At 38.9% G+C, this 20,084-nt stretch overlaps 1 protein-coding gene across 10 annotated transcripts in view; it reads left to right on the top strand.

Moving 5' to 3' along the window:
• Nucleotides 1-20,084, top strand: part of ADARB2 (adenosine deaminase RNA specific B2 (inactive)) — a 312,048-nt gene that overhangs the window by 62,675 nt on the left and 229,289 nt on the right. For 8 of the 10 annotated variants that reach the window (XR_014579185.1, XR_014579186.1, XR_014579187.1 and 5 more), the window contains one exon: nt 1-11,240. This exon is cut by the window's left edge. The exons of the other annotated variants lie outside the window; for them this stretch is intronic. The gene's annotated coding sequence lies outside the window, so the exon portion shown is untranslated. Of the gene's footprint in view, nt 11,241-20,084 lie in introns of those variants that run through there. 10 annotated transcript variants of the gene reach the window in all.

Below are 20,084 nucleotides of genomic sequence, written 5' to 3' on the forward strand. Positions count from 1 at the left end.
GGCAGGCTGATCAAAAGTTTTGTACACTATAAACTCTTAAACTGAATATGGGAAGTGAAATATACGGTTTGAATCTTAATGCTCCTTGTTGGTCACCAACCAATTCAGGAGTGAACGTCTGCTGGTGAAAGCAAGGTGTCTTCAAGGACCTGCAAGAGAAAACAAGACAACAAAAGTCTTTTTAGAAAATACTGGGGCCAAAAGATTGAGTAATGACTGCTGATATGGCTTGAAGGGCTCTTCGGGACTGACTCATAAGTCAGGCTCTTGAAAATCCATTGATGCCGATGGGCATTCAGCACACAACTACGGAGTCAGAATACCTCTTTCTTGTTGCTGCCATCCACTCCTTTTTATATTTCACAATAAGGCTGTGGAGTATATGGACATGAAAAGTTACCTAAGATGAAGGCTTAATTGAATTCCATAACTGAGGAGATACTTTAGACAATAAGCAAAAACTCCACTAAAGTGATGTGTTTTTTATTACTTTTGGAAGATATAAAATGAATGGAAGAGGGCTACGTTTCTGGGTTTTAGGCAAAAAACAATATTAAATTGAGGGAATGGGAACGAAAATCCCCATGTGTCCAGACTGCTCCATAGCTACGCAGCTGAATTTCCTCAGAACTGGAGCGTACAATATGGATGATTGCTTTCACTAGGATATTATATGATATGTAACTTTTGTCTAACTTTCTGGGGCAACTCCTATGTCCTGAAGGAATTTCATAAGAAAAGTCAAAAAAAAAAAAAAAAAGCAAGAAATGCGTTGGACAGTACAGGTTTGGGGTTTTTTTTCCACTTTTGCAGAATAATAAATGGACATTGCTCTCCTAATACAGTGCTTTAGGTGAAGTGTGATTGCCTTGTTCTTGGTTTCTACAGCTAAACAGAAGAACGCAGCCCACTGGAAATCCAGTTTTCAGACAAGACATAAAACTTAGTATCTTGCGTGTTCATTAAAAACTCTACACAACTTTGCACAGAAGTAGAAGGTAGTTATTCTGATATCTTAATCAGTTTATACGCATGACTTTACAATGCTCCCACAAATTCCAGTGGATTTCTTTTAATAATTTCTTTCTGATTAGAATTCTCTTCTTGAAAACATGAAAAAATGAAACAGCACATGGGAAAAGTTCCGTATTATAAAGAAAAAAATTAAAAAAAAAAAAAAAAGGAAAGAAACAAAAAAATACCTAAGCAGTGGGGAAGACTGAAATGATGCTTCCATGGCTGAGTGCCTGGACTTGTCTCCAGAAGTTCATTTTTTGCCTGTAAGTGAAATGGACAGGAGTGTTTTAGTTAGCAAGCTGGGAAACCAAAAACTGCTATTTTGCTTTCCCAGAAAAATTGAAGTTTTGAAAAATCCTTCATGCCCCCTATTTATTATTAATAATAAATATTATTTATTTATAAATAAATAATAAGGAAAAAAAAGAAACAATAGAAGTGAGCAAAATACTTAATCACTGTGTTTTGACTAAAGGGAAATTTTTCATTGTGCAGGATTTTATTTTAAATTTTGTCAAGGATCCTATTTGTCATGTGTCATTCAAGTCTAATTAAATCCAAAGGTACCTGGAAGATGAAATGATAATTTTCTTTCCTATTACCTACCATTTCCTGTCCTCTTGTTTTGTTTTGTTTTGTTTTTTTCCAAACCTAGAAACCAGTGCAATGCTGCTGAAAGCAGGAGAACTATCCAGGCATTTTTCTTTCATGCGTATCCATTTGATTGTACTCCTAAGTGTAACGAGAACTGTTAGTTTTGCCATTGGTATTAATGGAAGCACTAATGAGAGGTTTTAGCAGATCAGATGTCTATCTAACATCAAAGTACTACTCATATTTTTCCCCTGTTTGCATATCAAAAAGTATGAAAAGAAAACTGTTCAAGGCAAGGAGTTAAGAGGTATCAGTGCCATACTGTAGTTATAAAATTTGTTTATTTTCTGCCTTACCACTTGTTATCAGTGCATACGTAGCTTCTCCCCATGACAGAGGAAATGCCAGGCAAGCACTAGAATTTTTCATTTTCTGCTACACATAGAAACATTGTCCCTTTACTTCTATGGCAGTGGCTGCAGTGAGTCTGAATTAATGACTCTGTATGTGTGTTATGTTCATGATGGACATTAAGTCTTCCAGATACAATTTTCTGTAAAGAAAAGTCATTTTATTTTCAGCTGAATAAGCACTCAATCATATTACCCAAGTCAAACAAAGTTATTATTTGGCTTTTTGCCAAGTTGTACAGTATAGAAAGGTCAAATTTTTAATAGCTTTGTACTCCATGGTAATCAAATTTGTAAGCCTGGAGAAATAAACTACTTGACTATATCAGTGTTGTCTGCATGTTTAACCGCTGCTGCTCTATTCATACGGTAGCTGCAACAGCAGAGCAGTCTGGGTTTTATCTTGGTCATTAGTTTTGTGTTTTAAGGTATAATGTGCTAATCATATAAGATCAGGGCTAGCTAATTTGAGCTATTTACTAAACTCCTGTTTTGGGGAGTAAACCAAAAGACAGTGTTCCTGATTAGACGTCTGCTGGTAAACCAAACAAGGTTACAATATAGTAAACCTGGATACACATAAGTGTTAATAACTTTCCCGAATCGACCATAATTAGAAAGAACACCTGCTTTTTTTAAAAGTCATTTTTCTTCTGGTTGACTGGGCATTGCATTTTGCAGGAAATGGATGCTGATTACATGCAAATGAAATTTCTAAGGTTTTCTTGTGTTTCATTTTAAAAAATAATCATGCCCTGTTGTGCACCAGAAGCAATCCAGCCTGGCTGTTGTTCAACAGCACCCGTATGTCAAAAAGGAACTATGAAACCTTGAGAAGTCTGGAGGAAAGGAGAAAATCTTGCATCATCATTTCAGCTATCTATCTTCTTAAACATCAGATTAACCTGAGGTTTTTGTGATTTTATAGTAGCAGTTGTTATGAATTGGCTTAGAGTCAAGGTACAATCTGACTGGTGAGAGGAGATGAATTATTAAGCTGTAACACAACGGCTGGGATTTGGGCCTGCCAGACAGGATGGTTAGTGCGATGGTTGTCGATGGCTTCTTGATGATGAACTTTTTGTCTGTCTCAGAATAGATGAGGACAGTTGCAATAGCCACGGTGATGTGGTAGTAATGTCTCTCTTGGTCATTAATTTCACTGACCTTTCCTTTTCTTTTTTCCTCAGATTTTACCTTGCCTGCAATTTGGTGGTCAGAGTGTGAAGTTATTGCCTACACTTATGAACCTCTAGAATAAGGAGGCACTCAAATCTTAACAATTATTTTAAATAGACTTTCTTACTTTTAATAGCTACCAAATGATAAGTAGTACCATCAGAAAACCTAAGCAATATTGTCATGGAGACAGAAATCTTCCTCACCTGCTAGAGATTTACTTGCTGCTGTGCACTGCTAGAACTGTGCTTTACATTTCGCCTATACAACATATGCTGCAGAATTCAAATCCAAACTACATAAAGATGTTAATTTAAACTGGATTGTTAAATCATATGATGTAAATCCCTTATTCAAAATTAAAGCGGTCTTCATTGGATTTAGCTTAATTCACTTTGGAAGTGTCCATATAGAATTGTAATGCAGTTTAATTAATCAATTTAAAAACCTTATTCAATGTAATTTACTAGAGCATTGCTTGCATAAGAGTACTGTCCTCTGTCTATAGCACATTCTCTGATTAAAAAAAAACATATTGGCAAACTGGTGCTTTTCATAAATCTTAAAGGAGAAGCTCCATGTTTTAGTTTCGTTGAACACCACTTGCTTCATGAATGGGTTCCACAGTAAAATACTGACTGTAACACCCAGGACTCACCCCTGAAAGGCACGCATTGCTGCCTGCTGCAGTGTGTATGATGTGGGTTACTCTCCTGTAGCTGCTGCCACACAGTGGGAAACCCCAGCCCAGCAGAGCACTCTGCTCCATCTAAGCACAAACCCGTCAGCTCACAAGTGCAAGTGGGTGGGGGTCCTACTTTACATTTTAAATAAGTCACAGAAGCAAGGGCTCATGTGAAGTGAGCCTGAATAACTTAGAAAATTATCATTTCTAGAGAATTAAAGAGGTGTTTCCATATGTTTGACACAGGTTCTTCAGAAGTAGACTCTTTGGGTGTGCACTGAGAAATGAGGAAAATCCACTGTGTTTTGGTTATTATTCATTTTTTTCTTAGATCTCAAGTTTGTAACCATCTTTTCTTCCAATCACTTTTTTCTTTTTTTTTCTTGCCTACTGAAACTGCTTAAATACTGCCCAAAAAGTAGTGCTTTTGGTTCTGAGGCATTTTTTTCCCCCATCTTTAGAATGAAGGAACTGGTTCCTGTGCCAACTTGTTCTAAGGTAAGTTTCAGTTTCAGCTAATTATGAACAACTAGCTTGTGTCATCACAGAGAAAATAGGATGTAACTAAACAGAAATATCAAGAGATTCTTTACGTTTGAAATCAGGTATCACAAAATTTTAACACATATGAAATGGAAAGTGTCATGAGCACAATTACATTTGAAGTTCCATGACTTCGTGTTTATCATGTTCATAGTAATGTCACCATCATCCTGGTGACGAGCAGGCACAGAAGCATCAAAAACCATTCTCTTGAGACCCAGTTACAAACATTTGCAAGACAAGAATTTTCTGCTTAAAGATAAATTTTAACTTGCACAGCTTTGCTCCAACAAGAAGTACTTGAGGACTGGACTGAAAGCTTTGAGGTTATAAGAAATTTTTTCATTAAGAAAGGGAGAAGTCACATAGTGCCTTCAACAGAAGGAATTAGATCACTGAGTGAAGACTTGAATTGACAATTCCAGCTCCATGCTGGATGAGGTGACTGATTGCAGCCCACTTGCAGGGGGATACTGTGGATGGACTTCGTGTGTGGCTGCAGTGAAGCCAAAAAAAAAAAAAAAAAAAAAGTAGCTTCAGATTTTTCCTCTTTTATTAAGTGTAGACTCTGTCTCACTTGCTAGACTCTGACTGTGTGATCAACGTTTGAAAATGGGATACGCCAATCTTTGGGAGCAAATCTTGTGATGGTTATCTTACATGTTCATACGTTTTGGTGTTTCTCTCCAAAGTTGTCTGAAAATCTGTTCCTTATTGACCCAACATCCATATCCAAAATCTTAAGTGATTTCTTTGCCTTTTACTCCTTATTTAGTACCTGCTTTTTCTCCTCTTGTTCTGGTGCTACAGGACAGGAATGGCACATAAGCAGCAAGGAGGTGTTTTGCACGCTGGTGGTGTCACAGTCCCAGTACAACCAGTCAAGCGATTGGATGGAATTGGCAATGTCATGATGGACACAATTCTAGTGCTTCCCAGCAAAGACCTCCAGTGTCTTTTGGATGCGAGTCTCAGAAAAATAGACATTACAAAATAAAGCAGAAATGAGGGCATTCTCTGAAATATTCATCCAGAAAAATCTCATTAGGAGTAAACAGAGATCTTTGCCTGCTTACGAGTACAGAAAACAATGGATTTAATTTATTCTGTGCAGTTGTTGTCCCCACATGGCAACTGCAACAGTTGGACAACTGCAGGCTGCTCTCCCACCTTGTGGCCTGGGACTCCTTTCTTCCCACCTTGTGGCCTGGGACTCCATGCTTTTGGCCTCTAAGTCACAAAGGCGCTATTCCGACATAGTGATGTGAAGATCTGGAAACCAGAGATTTATTTTGGTTGCTAGAAATGTTTTGTTTTTGTTTTTTTTTTAGTTTAGGAAATGTCAAGCTCAGTCAAGAACAAACTGTAATTTGTAAGCAGTGTGCTGTCTGCACTGTGGTAATGGTAAAAGTGGTCAAAAGATTATCTGGAAGTCAGGGAGGGAAAGGACAGGAAAAGAAAAGGGACGGTAATGAAGTTAATTCAGTAAAGAATAAAGGAGGGCCACACGAATGTCAAAGTCTATGCGGCAACTTATGCTTTTTTATATTCTCTAAAGTTAAGCAAGGGCTGTATCATTGGAAAGGCAGGTTGACTGCGTGTGAAAACATCAGTTAAGCTTGAAAGGAAATCTTCAATGAGCATAAAATTCACAAATGCATAAATTCGTAACTTTCTGTGATATGAAAAGGATTCTAGCATTGTTTTTCTCTGCCTCTTACAAATCCTGTCTCATTAAAGGAAGTTCTCAGGAACGGATTCGGGAGGACTGTGAAACAATAGGTTTGAGTACAGCAGGAGGTTTGATGTAAGTGCAGGGACAAATAAGCAGGGATACCTGCTGAAAGTCCCAGAAAGAGGGAAGAATTGGTAGAACTGTGTTCATTATGTGATGAGTGTCTGTGGTGTGGGCAGGGACTTGGTGGAAAAAAGGGAAGAAACCTAAAACTTGAGATTTCCAAAGCCACTGGAGGGAATGAACATGTGCTCAAGCCTCTAAAACTGCAGCACAATCTCTGATCTTAACAGCATGACATTTTCTAGTTTAATACCTGTAATACAGTCTGCAGTCACTGTGCCTGAAGCAGCCAGCGGGGGTGTGAAAGGACAGAGCCCAAAGTCAGCCTCCCATCTACCCTTCCTTCTCCTTACCTTTCCCCTGGAGCAGGTGGAAAAGGACAAAGCCACAACCTTCACTTATGCTGAATACCTGGCACAGACGGCTTTCCAATATTTCAGACATATTTCAGGGTTGTTTGCTGTGCCTAGTGCAGAGGGCATCTTCAAGCAGCCTGTGCTGCTGTGCGTGGCTCTCTCCAGGGGTACCTGGCCAAAAGCAATGATGTGTTACAGCAAGGTAGAGGAAAAGCGGTGCAGGATAACGGATCTGTGCTGAAAGGCAGGTATGCAGCTTATTTTCCATGGTGCCAAATCCATAGTCCCATGCATATGAAAGGCAGAGATCAAATCCATTTCTAATGCGTTTTACACGACCACATTAAAAGACTCTGACAACCTCCCTCTGCCTCCCTCAAGCACTGCGAAGGGCAGCGTTTACACCACTGAGCAGCTATGCAGCTAATTGCTTGCCTGTAAAAGGCTGATAGATTGCATAACAGTGCAAGGGATGTGTATTTAAACCAACAGAGAAATCACCTAGTGATTCCTTTACTACATTCATTTGTACGGCTAAAGAAATAAGTTGTTCTCTTAAGATTTCAGGCAGCATTGTGTAACACTAGGCATCCCCTGTATGCATTCAATAAGGGCACAGATTTCAGCCCAGCAGAAAAAGGAGTCTGAGGTCTGGGTGGGAAATGAGATACTCTGAAGTAAAACATTTCTGGAAAGGAAGGAAAATACGAGCCAAACTCAAATGCTGTGAATATGCTTCTAATTGTTTGGATCACACAGGGTATTACTGATACTAGAGTTATTTGGGGAAGAAGCATTCATGTTTACAAACATCTAAGAAATACGCAGTCACAAAATGGGAAGGGTAAAACAAACAAAGGGTTGGGGTGGCAGGGCAAGGTTTCTTGTGCTTGGTTTCTCTTCTTCTACTTAAATATTTGTATTGCAACACTGAGACAGCAAATGGTTAACAGGCAAAGACAAAACCCACTGTGACCGTCAGGTCTCTGTGCAATCATCAGCAGAACTAGCTATTCTAGCCAATTTAATAGCTTGAAAATGAACTCATTAGTGGTCTTTTATCAGTGGAAAAAAGTCTATTAAATCCGGATGTGTGAAGAAGCAGTACGGAGGCTCATTTCCATCCCACTTGTGACCTGAACAAATCAGAGAAATGCTTTTCAAGGAACGGGGTCAGGCTTGACTGCAATAAGATATTTTCTATACACAGTATCCAACTTGTATCTTTCCTTCAAGTTTCTGATGCAGTTAATTTTAATTTACAGTCTATTTGTCACTCCCCGCATCTCTCCCTCTAGCCCCCTCCCCAGTACCGCTGTCATCCATAAACATGTGGGCTGTTTATAAAGAGAAAATGTACTACAGTCTGTTGGATTTCTGGATATACCTGCCTAGTGACATCCCTCTGACAGGTCTGGACTCTACTGCTCGCAGACCAAGGTGGTAAGAAAAGATTCAGGTCCTCACCTGGAAAGTAATGATGCTGATTTATAGCAGCCTGGGAGCCAGCCAGAGCTATGGGCAGGGGCAAAACATGCTCCAGCCTTGTGTCTGTCCCATTGGTGAACATGTGAAATGTTTGAGATGTATATCCCCAGAAGGAGGCAAAAGTATTTTATACATAAGGATGTTGGCATTGCTCTGGGATTATGTCTCAAAATTACCTATACGCAGTTGTTTCTATATTTTTTGCTTCTGATGTGACGCACCATGCTGAGTGAGCTAACACACGTGAGACTGAAATACGCATTTTCCTCTGAAGGTGGTATGTCCGTGGGATAGTGCCATCAGACAGCTTTCAGTCTTTCAGCAATAGTCCACAGTGAATTTTAAATCTTTAGCCTCTTGAGGATAAGCACATAAGGACTGTTGTTGACAGAAATATTCAAAAACTGTCTCATGTCTTGGTATGAATGAGTTAAATATCTCTATAGGACTACCTCTAACAACAGCTTCAGGCACTTCTGGAATTTCTATGGCTGATCCTTAGTTCCTGTACAACTGTATGCAGTCACTACATAGCGAAATATCACTGTCTTCAACACTGTAAGGGAAAGACTGTTTCCCTTTTTCCTTGCAACTATTTGGTCAAAAGTTAAACTCGTAATGGAATTAGATTTTTTTTTAAATTTAATTCCAGACATTTTATGCACATGTATTTAAACTTACATTACTTAATAATATACTAGGATTACTTAATGGCCTCTCATCCTGCCCTGAAACATAACCCTATTATTCCAGCCTTAGCTCTCTTATGAATTGAAAATCCCAGCTATGGTAAATTCCTTTGAAATGATGCTGGGATTTTACACTGAGTCTGTGGGCTAGTTTGAGACCACCAAACTCATTTACTGTTGTCTGTTAAGCCAGGCATGAATCACAGATCTCTGGGGTGAAAACTCACTTTATTAACCCCCTGGGTCACCCAGCTACCAAGGCAACGGGTTTCTGCAATGAGTAACTCCATAACTAAAGCATCAGCTACACGAAACCCAAATCCCTTGATTAGAAGAGGGGCTGGCAAACCTCAAACCAGGCACATAAATACTTCCCAGAAGTTTGTTTAGCACTTAGCAGAAGCTGTTCTCCTTCACTTGCTTTGAAAGGAGCAAAACTGAAAATTGTTCCCCAGTCCTCCTTGCCAGCCCGGAGCCAGCCTGATAACTTGATTTGTGTGGTCTCAGCCTCACAGCATGCCACAGCACTTCTCCTCTCATTGCCTTGTGTGCTCCTTCTAGCATGCCTGTGTCCTGGGGTACACCTGGAAGTCCAGGAGACCTGGTCATGTTATTAGCTTGTCTTACAGATGCTGCAAGGTTTGCTGCCAGTCTCTCATGTACTGCATTGTGCATCAGAAAAGGAGACACTGGGGGTGCTTTATCCCATGCAGTCCAAAAAAACATAAATTTGGAGTTAAGACTGGGTATTTATTTGATATTTTAAGGTAAACAGAAATCTCATTTACCTAGGAGAAAGGTTCTGCCCTCTTACGCTTTCTGAAGTCTGGTTTAATTTTTGCATCTCTCTCAAAGACATGAAAAAGGCTGCAGAATTACAAGAATGCGGCATGTGAGTGTAACAGGAGAGTTTTATTGAACAAATCAAATAAGGGTCTGTCTTATTTAAGGTGTTAAGATTGCCCTGTGCAGCAGTAGATGTCCCATAGCACAGCTGGGCTGTTGTGGAGCACTCTCAGGCATGTACCATTATTACAGAGCATCACTCAATCTGCTTTCTTGTTGAAGCTTTTGACACACTGTGAATTTGTTTGTAAAATTCCAACGTGCTTTGCTTAGCATGTCTATAGACCAGCAGATGCATGCATTTGTTGCTGCGAAGTAATTTTATGTTATCTGAAGTCCTATTTTTATGTTTCAAAGTCTTTCTCCACACATCACTGGGAATGTTAAACTCTCACAAAGCAAGGGGAGAGAGCCATTTAAATTACAGGCATACAGATAACATTCTGCCTTTTATTCTTTGTTCTCACAAAGTATGTACTGTACAAGAAAAGAACATGGTCACCTATCCCCTTGCTAGAGAAACTGTCATTCCTAATTCGTTTATACAGGGTGCTTAAGATGCCTTAAGCAAACTGAAATAGCTTTAAAGGAAAATTAATCTAGTTTGACTGGAGCAAACTAGTTTTTTTTCTAGAAGTGTAACACATTTGTTAAAGAAAGAGGTCACGCTGCTTTTGTAGGGCCATTCACGGGGACTGTTAATAAAATACTCTGCCATGCTTTCACCTCTCCCCGGTGGGAGGATGGCAGCACAGCCAGTCTCCGAGCACCCATCCAAGTCAAAGTGGTGGGGTGGCTGCTCCCCTCATCTCTGCTTTGGACATCTCCTGATAAAGTGGTGGTGAAATGAAGGAGCAAGTCCTCAGGGCCTGTGAGGGAGGACCGGGCTGGTGGTATTATGACTGCTGAGAGGTTGCAGTAGATGTTCCCATACAGGGGGTGATCTGTAAGACCTCTCTAACTAGGAACGTAGATACGATAACTAGACACCTTCAAGGGCAGCGTTCAACCTCTTCTCCACAAAATGTTGTTGAAGAAGTGTGTATTAGCTGAGGACATCTTAGCCACGTCTTCTCATCCATGTCTTCATTTATTCTAATGTCTCAGAGAGCCCTATTCCTGTGGCTTTTGAAGGATTTCTACCTTGTTGTTCTGTTAATAGAGATTGAAGCAGTAATATTGACATGAATTTTTTAGGGACATCAGAAAATAACACAGCTTCTTTGCATTAAATTCATCAGCTTGTTCTTTTTGGGAGAAGGGTGGGAAGGAACATAGCACTGCCGTGTGTGATGGTTCTTTGGTTCTTATAATGTATTTGCTCTCTTGTCAGCTTGGTGGCAATGTCAATGCACTATTCCTCAGAATAGCAATCAAGATTAATTAATGGGTAATGTGTCAAAAGAGCAACCCTTCTCTGTGTGACTGGATAACTTCAAGAATACTACAAAAATCTTTCTAATTGTTGTACAGCAGTATTCAACGGTGCTGTTGTATAATATATATAATATATAATAATAATGTAACTAAATAAAATATATAATAATATATAATCACTACCGGATTTTGTAGAGTTTATGCCTACTTCTTTCAAAATCACACAGATAACTTCAGGGCTAATTTCTATCATCTGTATTCATGGAAAACATTTGGAATTTTGTCCTGAGAATGTCTTTTAGAAAAATTAAGACCCATAGCCAATTTTGAAATTGCAAATGTAGGTAAAGAAACAAAATCCCAAGTTAGATGTTTCTGATTGCTTATATTAAAGTTGTATGTGTCTATGAGGGAAGTATATATATATACATATATATATGCATATATATATAATAAAACAGAATTGCCAGGCCATGTGTTTTTCGTGTGAAAAAAATCTTCTATTTTAGATATGATACTGGTTACAAATGAAGCTGTTTAGAAAGAAGGTGAACAGACTGCAGTGTTTATTTAAGAGTAAAATGATTCCAAAATTATGTCCTCACATCAGTGAAGAAAACTTTTTTTGAAAAATATTGAGATAAAAGTTCTTTAGAAAAATAGTTGTGTCCAAATACACATTTTAAACAAAATCTAAACTATATACATGTAGCAACTCCTTTTTTTTTTTTATGGATTTATAAGTGGTACTGCCATGGAACATCACATGGATATTTAGAGCTAGATATTGCATCATAGTTAAGATATTTGTTTTGCTAGCTCACCCCAAAACTACATTTAGCATGTCTAACCTGAAGTTCAGTCCAGTACTTATCCCTGTAATGTTTTCTGGTTCGTAGATGCAAGCGTTCTGTATATACCAACATAGCTTCCTGTTACACAGGTCGCACAGGTTGTGCAACACCTGTTGTGCAGGTCAGGTTAATACGTGTTAGGTAGTGTTTGGACTATTTAACATATTTTTTTAGATGAAAGTCTTTCTGTGTTCTGGTTTGATTCCTGTAAGATAGCCATGCTTAAACATCATAGCATTAACAGCATGATACTCTTAACGAAAACCCATCATACATAGGCTGAAATGGTTATCCACAAGGTCAAATCTTAACATTTAGTAATTACTGATTTTGGATACAAGCTAGGGTTATTTTAGAGTGGTTATAATTATGGAAGTGTGTTTATAATCTATTGTAGTATTAGAATCTCATTATTATAGTAATGCCAAGTGCATTGGTTTCAAATACGTTTTCTCTTTTTCATGTTCTACCAACTGATTGCTCCCTGTGCAGTCCAGGACATGCTTAAGAAAATGTACCTTTTGTTCTGCTTTGATGGAGAGTGAGCACAAAGCATTAGTCTGTCTGATGAAATGGGTTTGAACTGTTGCATAAATCCCCAAACAATGGTAAATTCCACCTCACTGGAAAAATAAATAAATAAAAAAGCATCTCATTAGTTCTCTGCTGTCATTTCCTGCCAGGTTATCAGCTCTAGAGCACTCCTTTGATGTGTCATATAGCTGTTTTTAAAATAGGAAGAAATGATCTTGGAACTTTGGAAGAATGCTGGCATTTTTCCTTTAACAAATTAGAAGCTGAAGGAAGGCATTAGGAAAAAAAAGAGTGTCTCGTCTCGCCTCCCCGCTCCATCAAAACGCTGTCCTTTAGGCAAGATCTTTCAGGGATATACTGTCTCCTGACTGTCATCTTTTATACCATAGAGAAGCAACTATGAAAAGCTGAGACAAACATTGTTTCACCAGTCTACAGACTACTGTAAGTATTAATATGGTCATGTAAAGATTCCTAAAATATTGCAATAATACTAACAAGATGATAGTAGCATCTGGTAGTGACTTACGTCTCTGAACCACCAATGTCAAAATTTTCTTGTTTAGACAGATGGATTTCATAAAACTGTTATAGTCAGACACAGAAAATATAGTAGCTACGATTCTTGTGTTGCTCCTGTCTAATAAGTCTGAGCTTTGAAGAAGTCATTGCATGATTATTTTGATTTAAAGGAAAGAGAGGTCATATTTTCCTGTATAGAATTGTGTCTATAGAGGGATATATTATTTAATGCTGACTGTATTTAGGAGCCAAAACAGTCTTAAGATAGTATTGATTTAATTTGTCGAGTATGGTTTCAGTTGCAGTCCTTTATTAATCAGAGTGGTCACTAGAGCACTGACTGTTCTCATTCCTGAAAACGATTTTGGCATAATTGGTTCACTCTGACTTCAGCCTACCTTTTTATACCCATGTGTGAGTCCTGGGTAAAATAATCTGAAAGGCAAGATACCCAGCTCACAAGCATTCATTGTTTTACCTAAGGAATGTACAAATCACAAACAGTAAAGCCTGTATGTGTATGGCAGTAAACTACCCAAGCGTCATTCAAGATGTGTCTTTTAGCATCACTGTCAGGCTGGATAAAAAATTAAAAAAAAAAAAAAAAAAAAGCACATCTGGGAATACCCATCTCTGAGATGCTGCTGTGGCTGATGGCCACAAATGGGCTGGTGGATGAGGAAGCCAAATGTGCCACAGGCCAGACAGCTGGGGCATGGGGAAGGCTGCAGGAGTGGGGATGCTGGAAAGGACAAATGGACTCGTGGGCATACTGGGATGGACAAATGAGCAGGGGGAAAGCCCAGCACAGCTCTGAGTGAACTCAGCACCTCCTAAGTAAGCCTCCTGACACAGGTTTAATGGTTGCTTGTTCCAGGATTGTTTTCCCCGTAGCAAAGTGAGATAATAAGGAACCAGCTTTCAGCTGACTAAAACCCAGTCAGGTGTCTCTCCTGTTCATTCCCATTGTGCCTTGCATTCCTCTTCTGTATTCCCCAGCAGAAGATGTAAGAGACACTGTGTAGAGGCATAACATACATAACATTGCACCTGTGGTCAGAAGCCCAGCACCAATTTGTAAGAGGCATGAACCGCTGTGGTGTGATTCACTTTCTACCAAGCATTTGTTCCATTTATTCTGTTCGTTTTGCTGTGCAGTTAACTTTTAATAAGAGTGAACTCTTTTGAACAAACCTCTTGTTCATACATTTTAGTACCTTCATTTATCTCCTCATGCCTGCTGTGAATAGGAAGCCTTAAGATATTTCATTAATGAGCCGTGTGAAAATGAACCAAGTGGACAAAGCAAGCTATTAATTGATTTTCATGTTTGTTGGTTATCAGCTGTGTGCAAAATTGCTCAGACAGATTAAGAACACATTTTAACCTTATCCCAAGCTCTAACTGCCTGATACTGGAAGAAAAGGTATTTAGCAGCTTCTGTAGCACGCACTGCTCAGCAGTCGGCTGTGGGTCAAGAACAGTACAAGAATCGAGGGCTTTTGGCTCTCCAAGCACAAGCCACTAACGCTCAGCCGAATGGGGAATTCTCACTTGCAAGAGCAGAAGGAGTGTTTTTAATCTCAGGCATGCAACTATTAGTAAGTAGCTTTTCATAGTAACATTTGAACAGACCTTTCAATGTACAGAGGACAGAGGAAAACTACAGCAATACTCCTGTGCGGGTTAAAAGGGGACATACACACATCAGTAACATTGGTCTTGTGAATGAAGAGACCCAGAGACTTGTGAATACCAATTTTATCACAAGAACCTAGGAGGGCTGGCAGCAGCGGTACATGGAGCTCAGCCCTGTGTCTGACTGCAGCCCGTGGTGGATATGCGGGCAAAGCAAATGATGCTCTGAATAGGCTCTCACCCCCCACTGACCAGCAGCTAAAGCACTGCCTGAGCTACACATTGTGTTTTGCACCACTGCGGGCATAACATTAAAAAATTGTGTTGTTTAAATGACCTGAGAAGTGCATATAGATTGTCCATCTGAAGACTAATTCGTAAGATTGCATAAAATCACAGAATTAATTCATTTCAGAGCTCTTTTGAATTTCCTGTTTATGAGCTATTCTGTCTGGAGCAGCCTTGGTGCAAGTTGTCCCAAGTTTCACTGATTTATGGGCCTATTCCCGAGACTGCCAAATGCCCTTCACTCCTAGCTAGTTCAATGCAAGTCAAAGTCACAAACCGCCAGCAGAATTCAGCTGCTAATCCCAGTCCCTGTGATCATTTGTTTTCTTATTCACTGTATGATTCACTCCCTTGCCTGGATTTCAGAAAACTGCTTCTGCTCTTCATAGTATTCTATCTCCTGAATGACAGACACAAAGTGTCTCAGCAGCTCATTTCTCCCCTTTGCACACTACTTTTAGAGTACTGATCAGACCTGCAGATCTTTCGCTACCTAGAAAGCTGTTCCTATTTCAAATCTGTTTGGATACTGTTTTCAACCTCTTGAACATATGTAATATTACATTTTTAGTTGGCATCTGCTAGTGTATTTTATTTGCCTTGAACAAATGCTCCAGTACAGGTCCCTATTCCCCTCTTACTCTAGGTTACAATTTAATGAACTTTAATAAGCTTAGATGCTGAGATAGATAGATAGGTTCTGCTTTCTACATTTAATATAATGTGTTGCCATGGAGATAAGTTCTTCTGTATATGACAAGTGACAAAGAAGCCAACGAAGGTATTGCCAAAATAGTTCAAAGATTGGAAATGTGACATTAAAAAATCTTTTCACCAGTGAACTAAATTATTTATTTTGCTTCTCTTCTTGTTGATGTGTTTTATCTCTTTTTCCCTTTGGGACCATACTCTAACATCTCTACTCATGCTCACAGGGTAGGCAGACATGTCTCTTTGGAGCCCATCCCAGTTCTGCTCTGTGAACTGGATTACGCTACTTAGAGATGTAACTAGCATTTGAGCAGTCCTCATCAGCAAAGTCTGAAAGGTTTTTCTTCATCACAGACCCATCACTTGGGTTTTTCCTGATCCCCCACCCAGAAGTTCACTGTGCAGCACTGCAGGGATTGTACCAGTTGGGATAACTCATGAGCTCATCTCCTTCTGGGGTTTGCAGTCGTTATTTTAGCTTGTCCTTGGTACTTCTCTGAAGCTCTTCACCATTGTGTGAGAAACTTTATTGGACTAGAAATCTGGGGCTTTATTATTGGGGTTTTCTAGTTTAATCAGTTAAATGGATTGAATAATTCATTTAAAATATACACATGTCAAGGCAGGACAAGATGATCAACACTATACATGTGTTCAGACCTACAGCAAAGCACTGGAGTTAGTCTGGTTCTCTCTTGCCTCATTAAAGCACTTGGGAGCACTGCCACTGATTTAATCCCTCGCATAGAGTAAGAGCTGTGTGCTCAGAAAGCACAAGATAAGTTAGTATTGTCAGAAGTGGAGATGGTATGAAATAGTATGATGTTCCTACAAGGGCTGTGGGTTTTTGCACCAATCATTACCTCAGCTTGCATCTTACATCTTTAGTGCATCCATACCTGCACCATTTATTTGGTTCCACATAAGGATGGAGTGAAATTCATGTCTGTTGCATAAATACCAACATTCTTAAGGAAAGTTCTGGCTGACAGTCAGACAAGTGGTAGAGTTTTAGAGAAAAGGACAATGAACCATTAGACCAGGAAGCCTAAAATCCCCTCCTGCCCTGGAGGAAAGCTTACTGCTCTCTTTATTGAACATTAATTCACAAAAGATGTTTGATTTTAAATATCAAAGACAAACATGTTTGGGTTGCAGTGAAGTGCTCCTGTAACTACATAAGGCATATTTTTCAAATTTTCAGGATTTTTGTGCTAACAGTGATTCAATTTATAGATAGTTTACAAAGTCTATTTTGTTTTTTTACCTGAATATTGGGTACTTCACATTCAGTATTCTTCTAATCAGCAGAGTAATTTGTTACCTACCTCAAGAAATGTTACACTCCTCCCTAGCTTGATGATCTAAGTCATATGGGAAATTCATATCCAACTTAGTTGCTCAATTACTCTGGCCTCCAAAAAGAATTTAATTTGGATAATTAGTTTGGCTAATATAAACATATGATTTTATTATTTATTATTTTTATTTATTTCAAAGTCCTGTTTTAAAATTTTTATCAACTTTTTAAATCTAAATGTATATTAGAAAATCCAAATTCAGAGTAGGGAAAATGAAGCAAAGTAGTCAATGAAGTTCTTAATTTCATGTGTCAAAAAAAACACTACTCTTTGGTGTTTTCCATAAAAAATAAATGAGAGAGATGAATACTCAGGAGTCAGGAGGCAAGGACAATAGGATGGGGCTGTATCGTAAGAAGGAAAGCAGAACATTTCTGATCTTTGCATTTAATAGTTAATGAATATTTTTTGCTTAAAATTAATTAGTCCCACGAAAACTTAGTTGTCCCCATTAGCAGCTACTCTGCCTAGCTTTCTTCCAGTTGTATATGTTCACATTTTTTAATTTGTTTTGATTTTTCAAGTTTGAATGTATCAGTTCAAACTACTTAGTTTCACTTGGCTTCACACTAGAGCTATTAAAATTCCTGTCATTATTTCTTTGCCATAAATTGGAAGAGACATGGAAAATGCTCAGTGAAACTGTACTGAACTTTTAAAAAGAATTTGCTTATTTCAGAATTTCTTGTGAACATTTGACATATATATATATATTTAAATGGTATAAAAATGTGGAGAAAAATATTCTGAAAACTGCACTGAGCACTGTCGATGTGCCAGAGTAAATCATGTTTGACCATTCCATAATCAACCACCTTAATAACGAAGCTGCATCCGACTATGACAGTGCCATGTATTGAGAGGGTTCTCATTTCAGAGTTCTTTTGTACTCATTTTGGCTTATAAGACAAGGTGTATGTTATAAAACCATCAAAATGCCAAAATGGTGGTTGGAACAAATTTCATGAGGTCTCTAGTCCAATCTTCCAGTTGAAGTGGGCCTGTGGCCAACACTGGATTAGGTCAATAGAGATGACCTACTAGTCAACGATGGAGCCTCCACAACCTTGTTCTGCCACCTTTTCCTACCAGAGAGAATTTCACTCTGTCACCTTTGCAAGTACCCTTTAGGTAGTCATAGGCTGCTACTAGATTACCCCTTAACCTTCCCTGCCCCAACCAACAACCCCAGATGTCTAGGATCCTGTGCCCTAGACCCTGGACCATCTGAACAGCCTTGAGCTGAACTCTCCCGTTTCTCATGATAATGCTTAAATATAAAATAAAACAGTGTTCCATATCTAGATTCACCAGTACCCAGTGGAGGTGGGTAGTAACTATCCTGACCTGCTAGCTGCATCGGTTTTGGTTTATTTGCAATTAGCACACACTGTTGGCTCATGTTCAGCTCAATGTTTATCACTACCCCAGGTCCTGTATAGCAGGGCTGTTGCTCAGCCACTCACTTCCCAGTGGTAGTCCTGCCCAGCACCGAACAGTTCATATCTCATTGAATCCGAAGAGATTCTGCAGGTTTTCCAGCCACTGGTTTCTCCAACCCTTACCTGTTGGAGGATAAGCCACTATCCCTATTTTGGGATCATTTATAAGGATACAATTGTGTCTCATCATCCCGGTAGAGGAAGATATCAAACAACATAAGCCCTGCAGAAGTCCTTGGGATATTTTCTCCAAAGAACTTAATGTCTTGTAGTCCTCATGATGTAGCACATAGCTTTATTTCACTTTGCAGAAAGAGTATTTAAAAAAAAAATCATGTAAATGAAAGATTCCTAATACCCTTTTACATTAGGGTAGAATCGTTCTTCATATAAATCTTCTGAATTTAGAAATTATTTTTCTCCTTATTTGCATGAGTAGATAATCTGTTCTTTCACAGTTTAACAATAGTAATCAATATTATTAGAAAGGTTTCACTTTCTTATTGAGAAGTCATAACTTTGAGAGAACAGAATTGATTTTTTTAGAGCCTTGCTAACTAATAAGCACCATAATTTTCTTGTCATTTAAAGAAACTCCTGTTCTTGCAGATGTCCATCTAGGTACAGAAGAGCTTCTGTGAAATGTTATTAGTGTTTAAGAAGAAGCACTGGGTATTCGTCAAGAGCTTTACTGCTAGCAAACTACAGGTGTTCACTTCAAATCTGGGCACACCGGGTATTTTAGTATTCATCCTGTACTAAGAAAATGAGCTGACAACTAATTATCTGCACAACTTCACAAAAGTGACTTATGCCAACTCCAGATCAACACCATTGAAGTGAATATTCATTATATCTATTCTGGAGTACCATTTTTCAGAAAGAGACATAAACAGTTCAGACTGGAGCAAATGCAAGTCTGAATGAAGCCAGAAATTGCAGCACGCACTTTCCCTTGTGCTTACAGAGTCAGCAGACTTCCTGCATGGCAAGGTTGAAGCTCACATTTTCTTTATTTTTGATAAAGAGAGGACTTACATAATCAAAGCCTATTGGTAAAAATGTCTCTTTCCACATATCAAAAAATGAGGAAAACTTTTCTTCTCAGAAATGCAGGTGGAGTTCAGCTTCACTTCAGGTCATGGACATGCAGACCCAGACCTACTCCTTAGACAGAAGTGTCTAGGAAATTTGGCCAAGTCTCCAACATTACTTGCAGGAGAACTCAGACTTCCTTGCTGCCTCTGTGATTATAATTTTGCCAATAATATCCCTCCTTTGCTCCCAGGGGAGGATGAATCGCCCCCAGTTGAGTACAAACAAAGTTGTCTACTCTTCTTCAGATTTCTCTGTTTCTCACTCTCTTGTCTCTCTGTCTCTCACACATCCTCATCACTTTCTAGGAGCAGGCATATTCTTGACATTTCACTAGTAGCAAACAGGGCAAGAATCACCTTTGTCTAAAACTGTCTTTTAGATAGGTAACTAATGTGAAGTGTTGACTGCTTATATGTCAGATGAATGTGTTTTCCTAAGGGTCTTGGAGAAAGAGAACACAAACCTGAAGGGCCTGTACAATCCTGTAACATTTTTTCATTTGTTTTTCATTTGTTTCTTACTGTTTGCCGATGACAGCAAAAAGAGACTGACTTGATGCTTTAACCAATACAGTAGCCATGAGACAGTTTTACTTCTAGTTTATTAAATCTTCTGGCAGGTTGCATATGTGGAGGGAGTCTCTCGGAGAGCGAG

Source organism: Anser anser (assembly GCF_964211835.1).
Source record: "Anser anser genome assembly, chromosome: 2".
In the NCBI taxonomy this organism is placed as follows: domain Eukaryota; kingdom Metazoa; phylum Chordata; class Aves; order Anseriformes; family Anatidae; genus Anser; species Anser anser.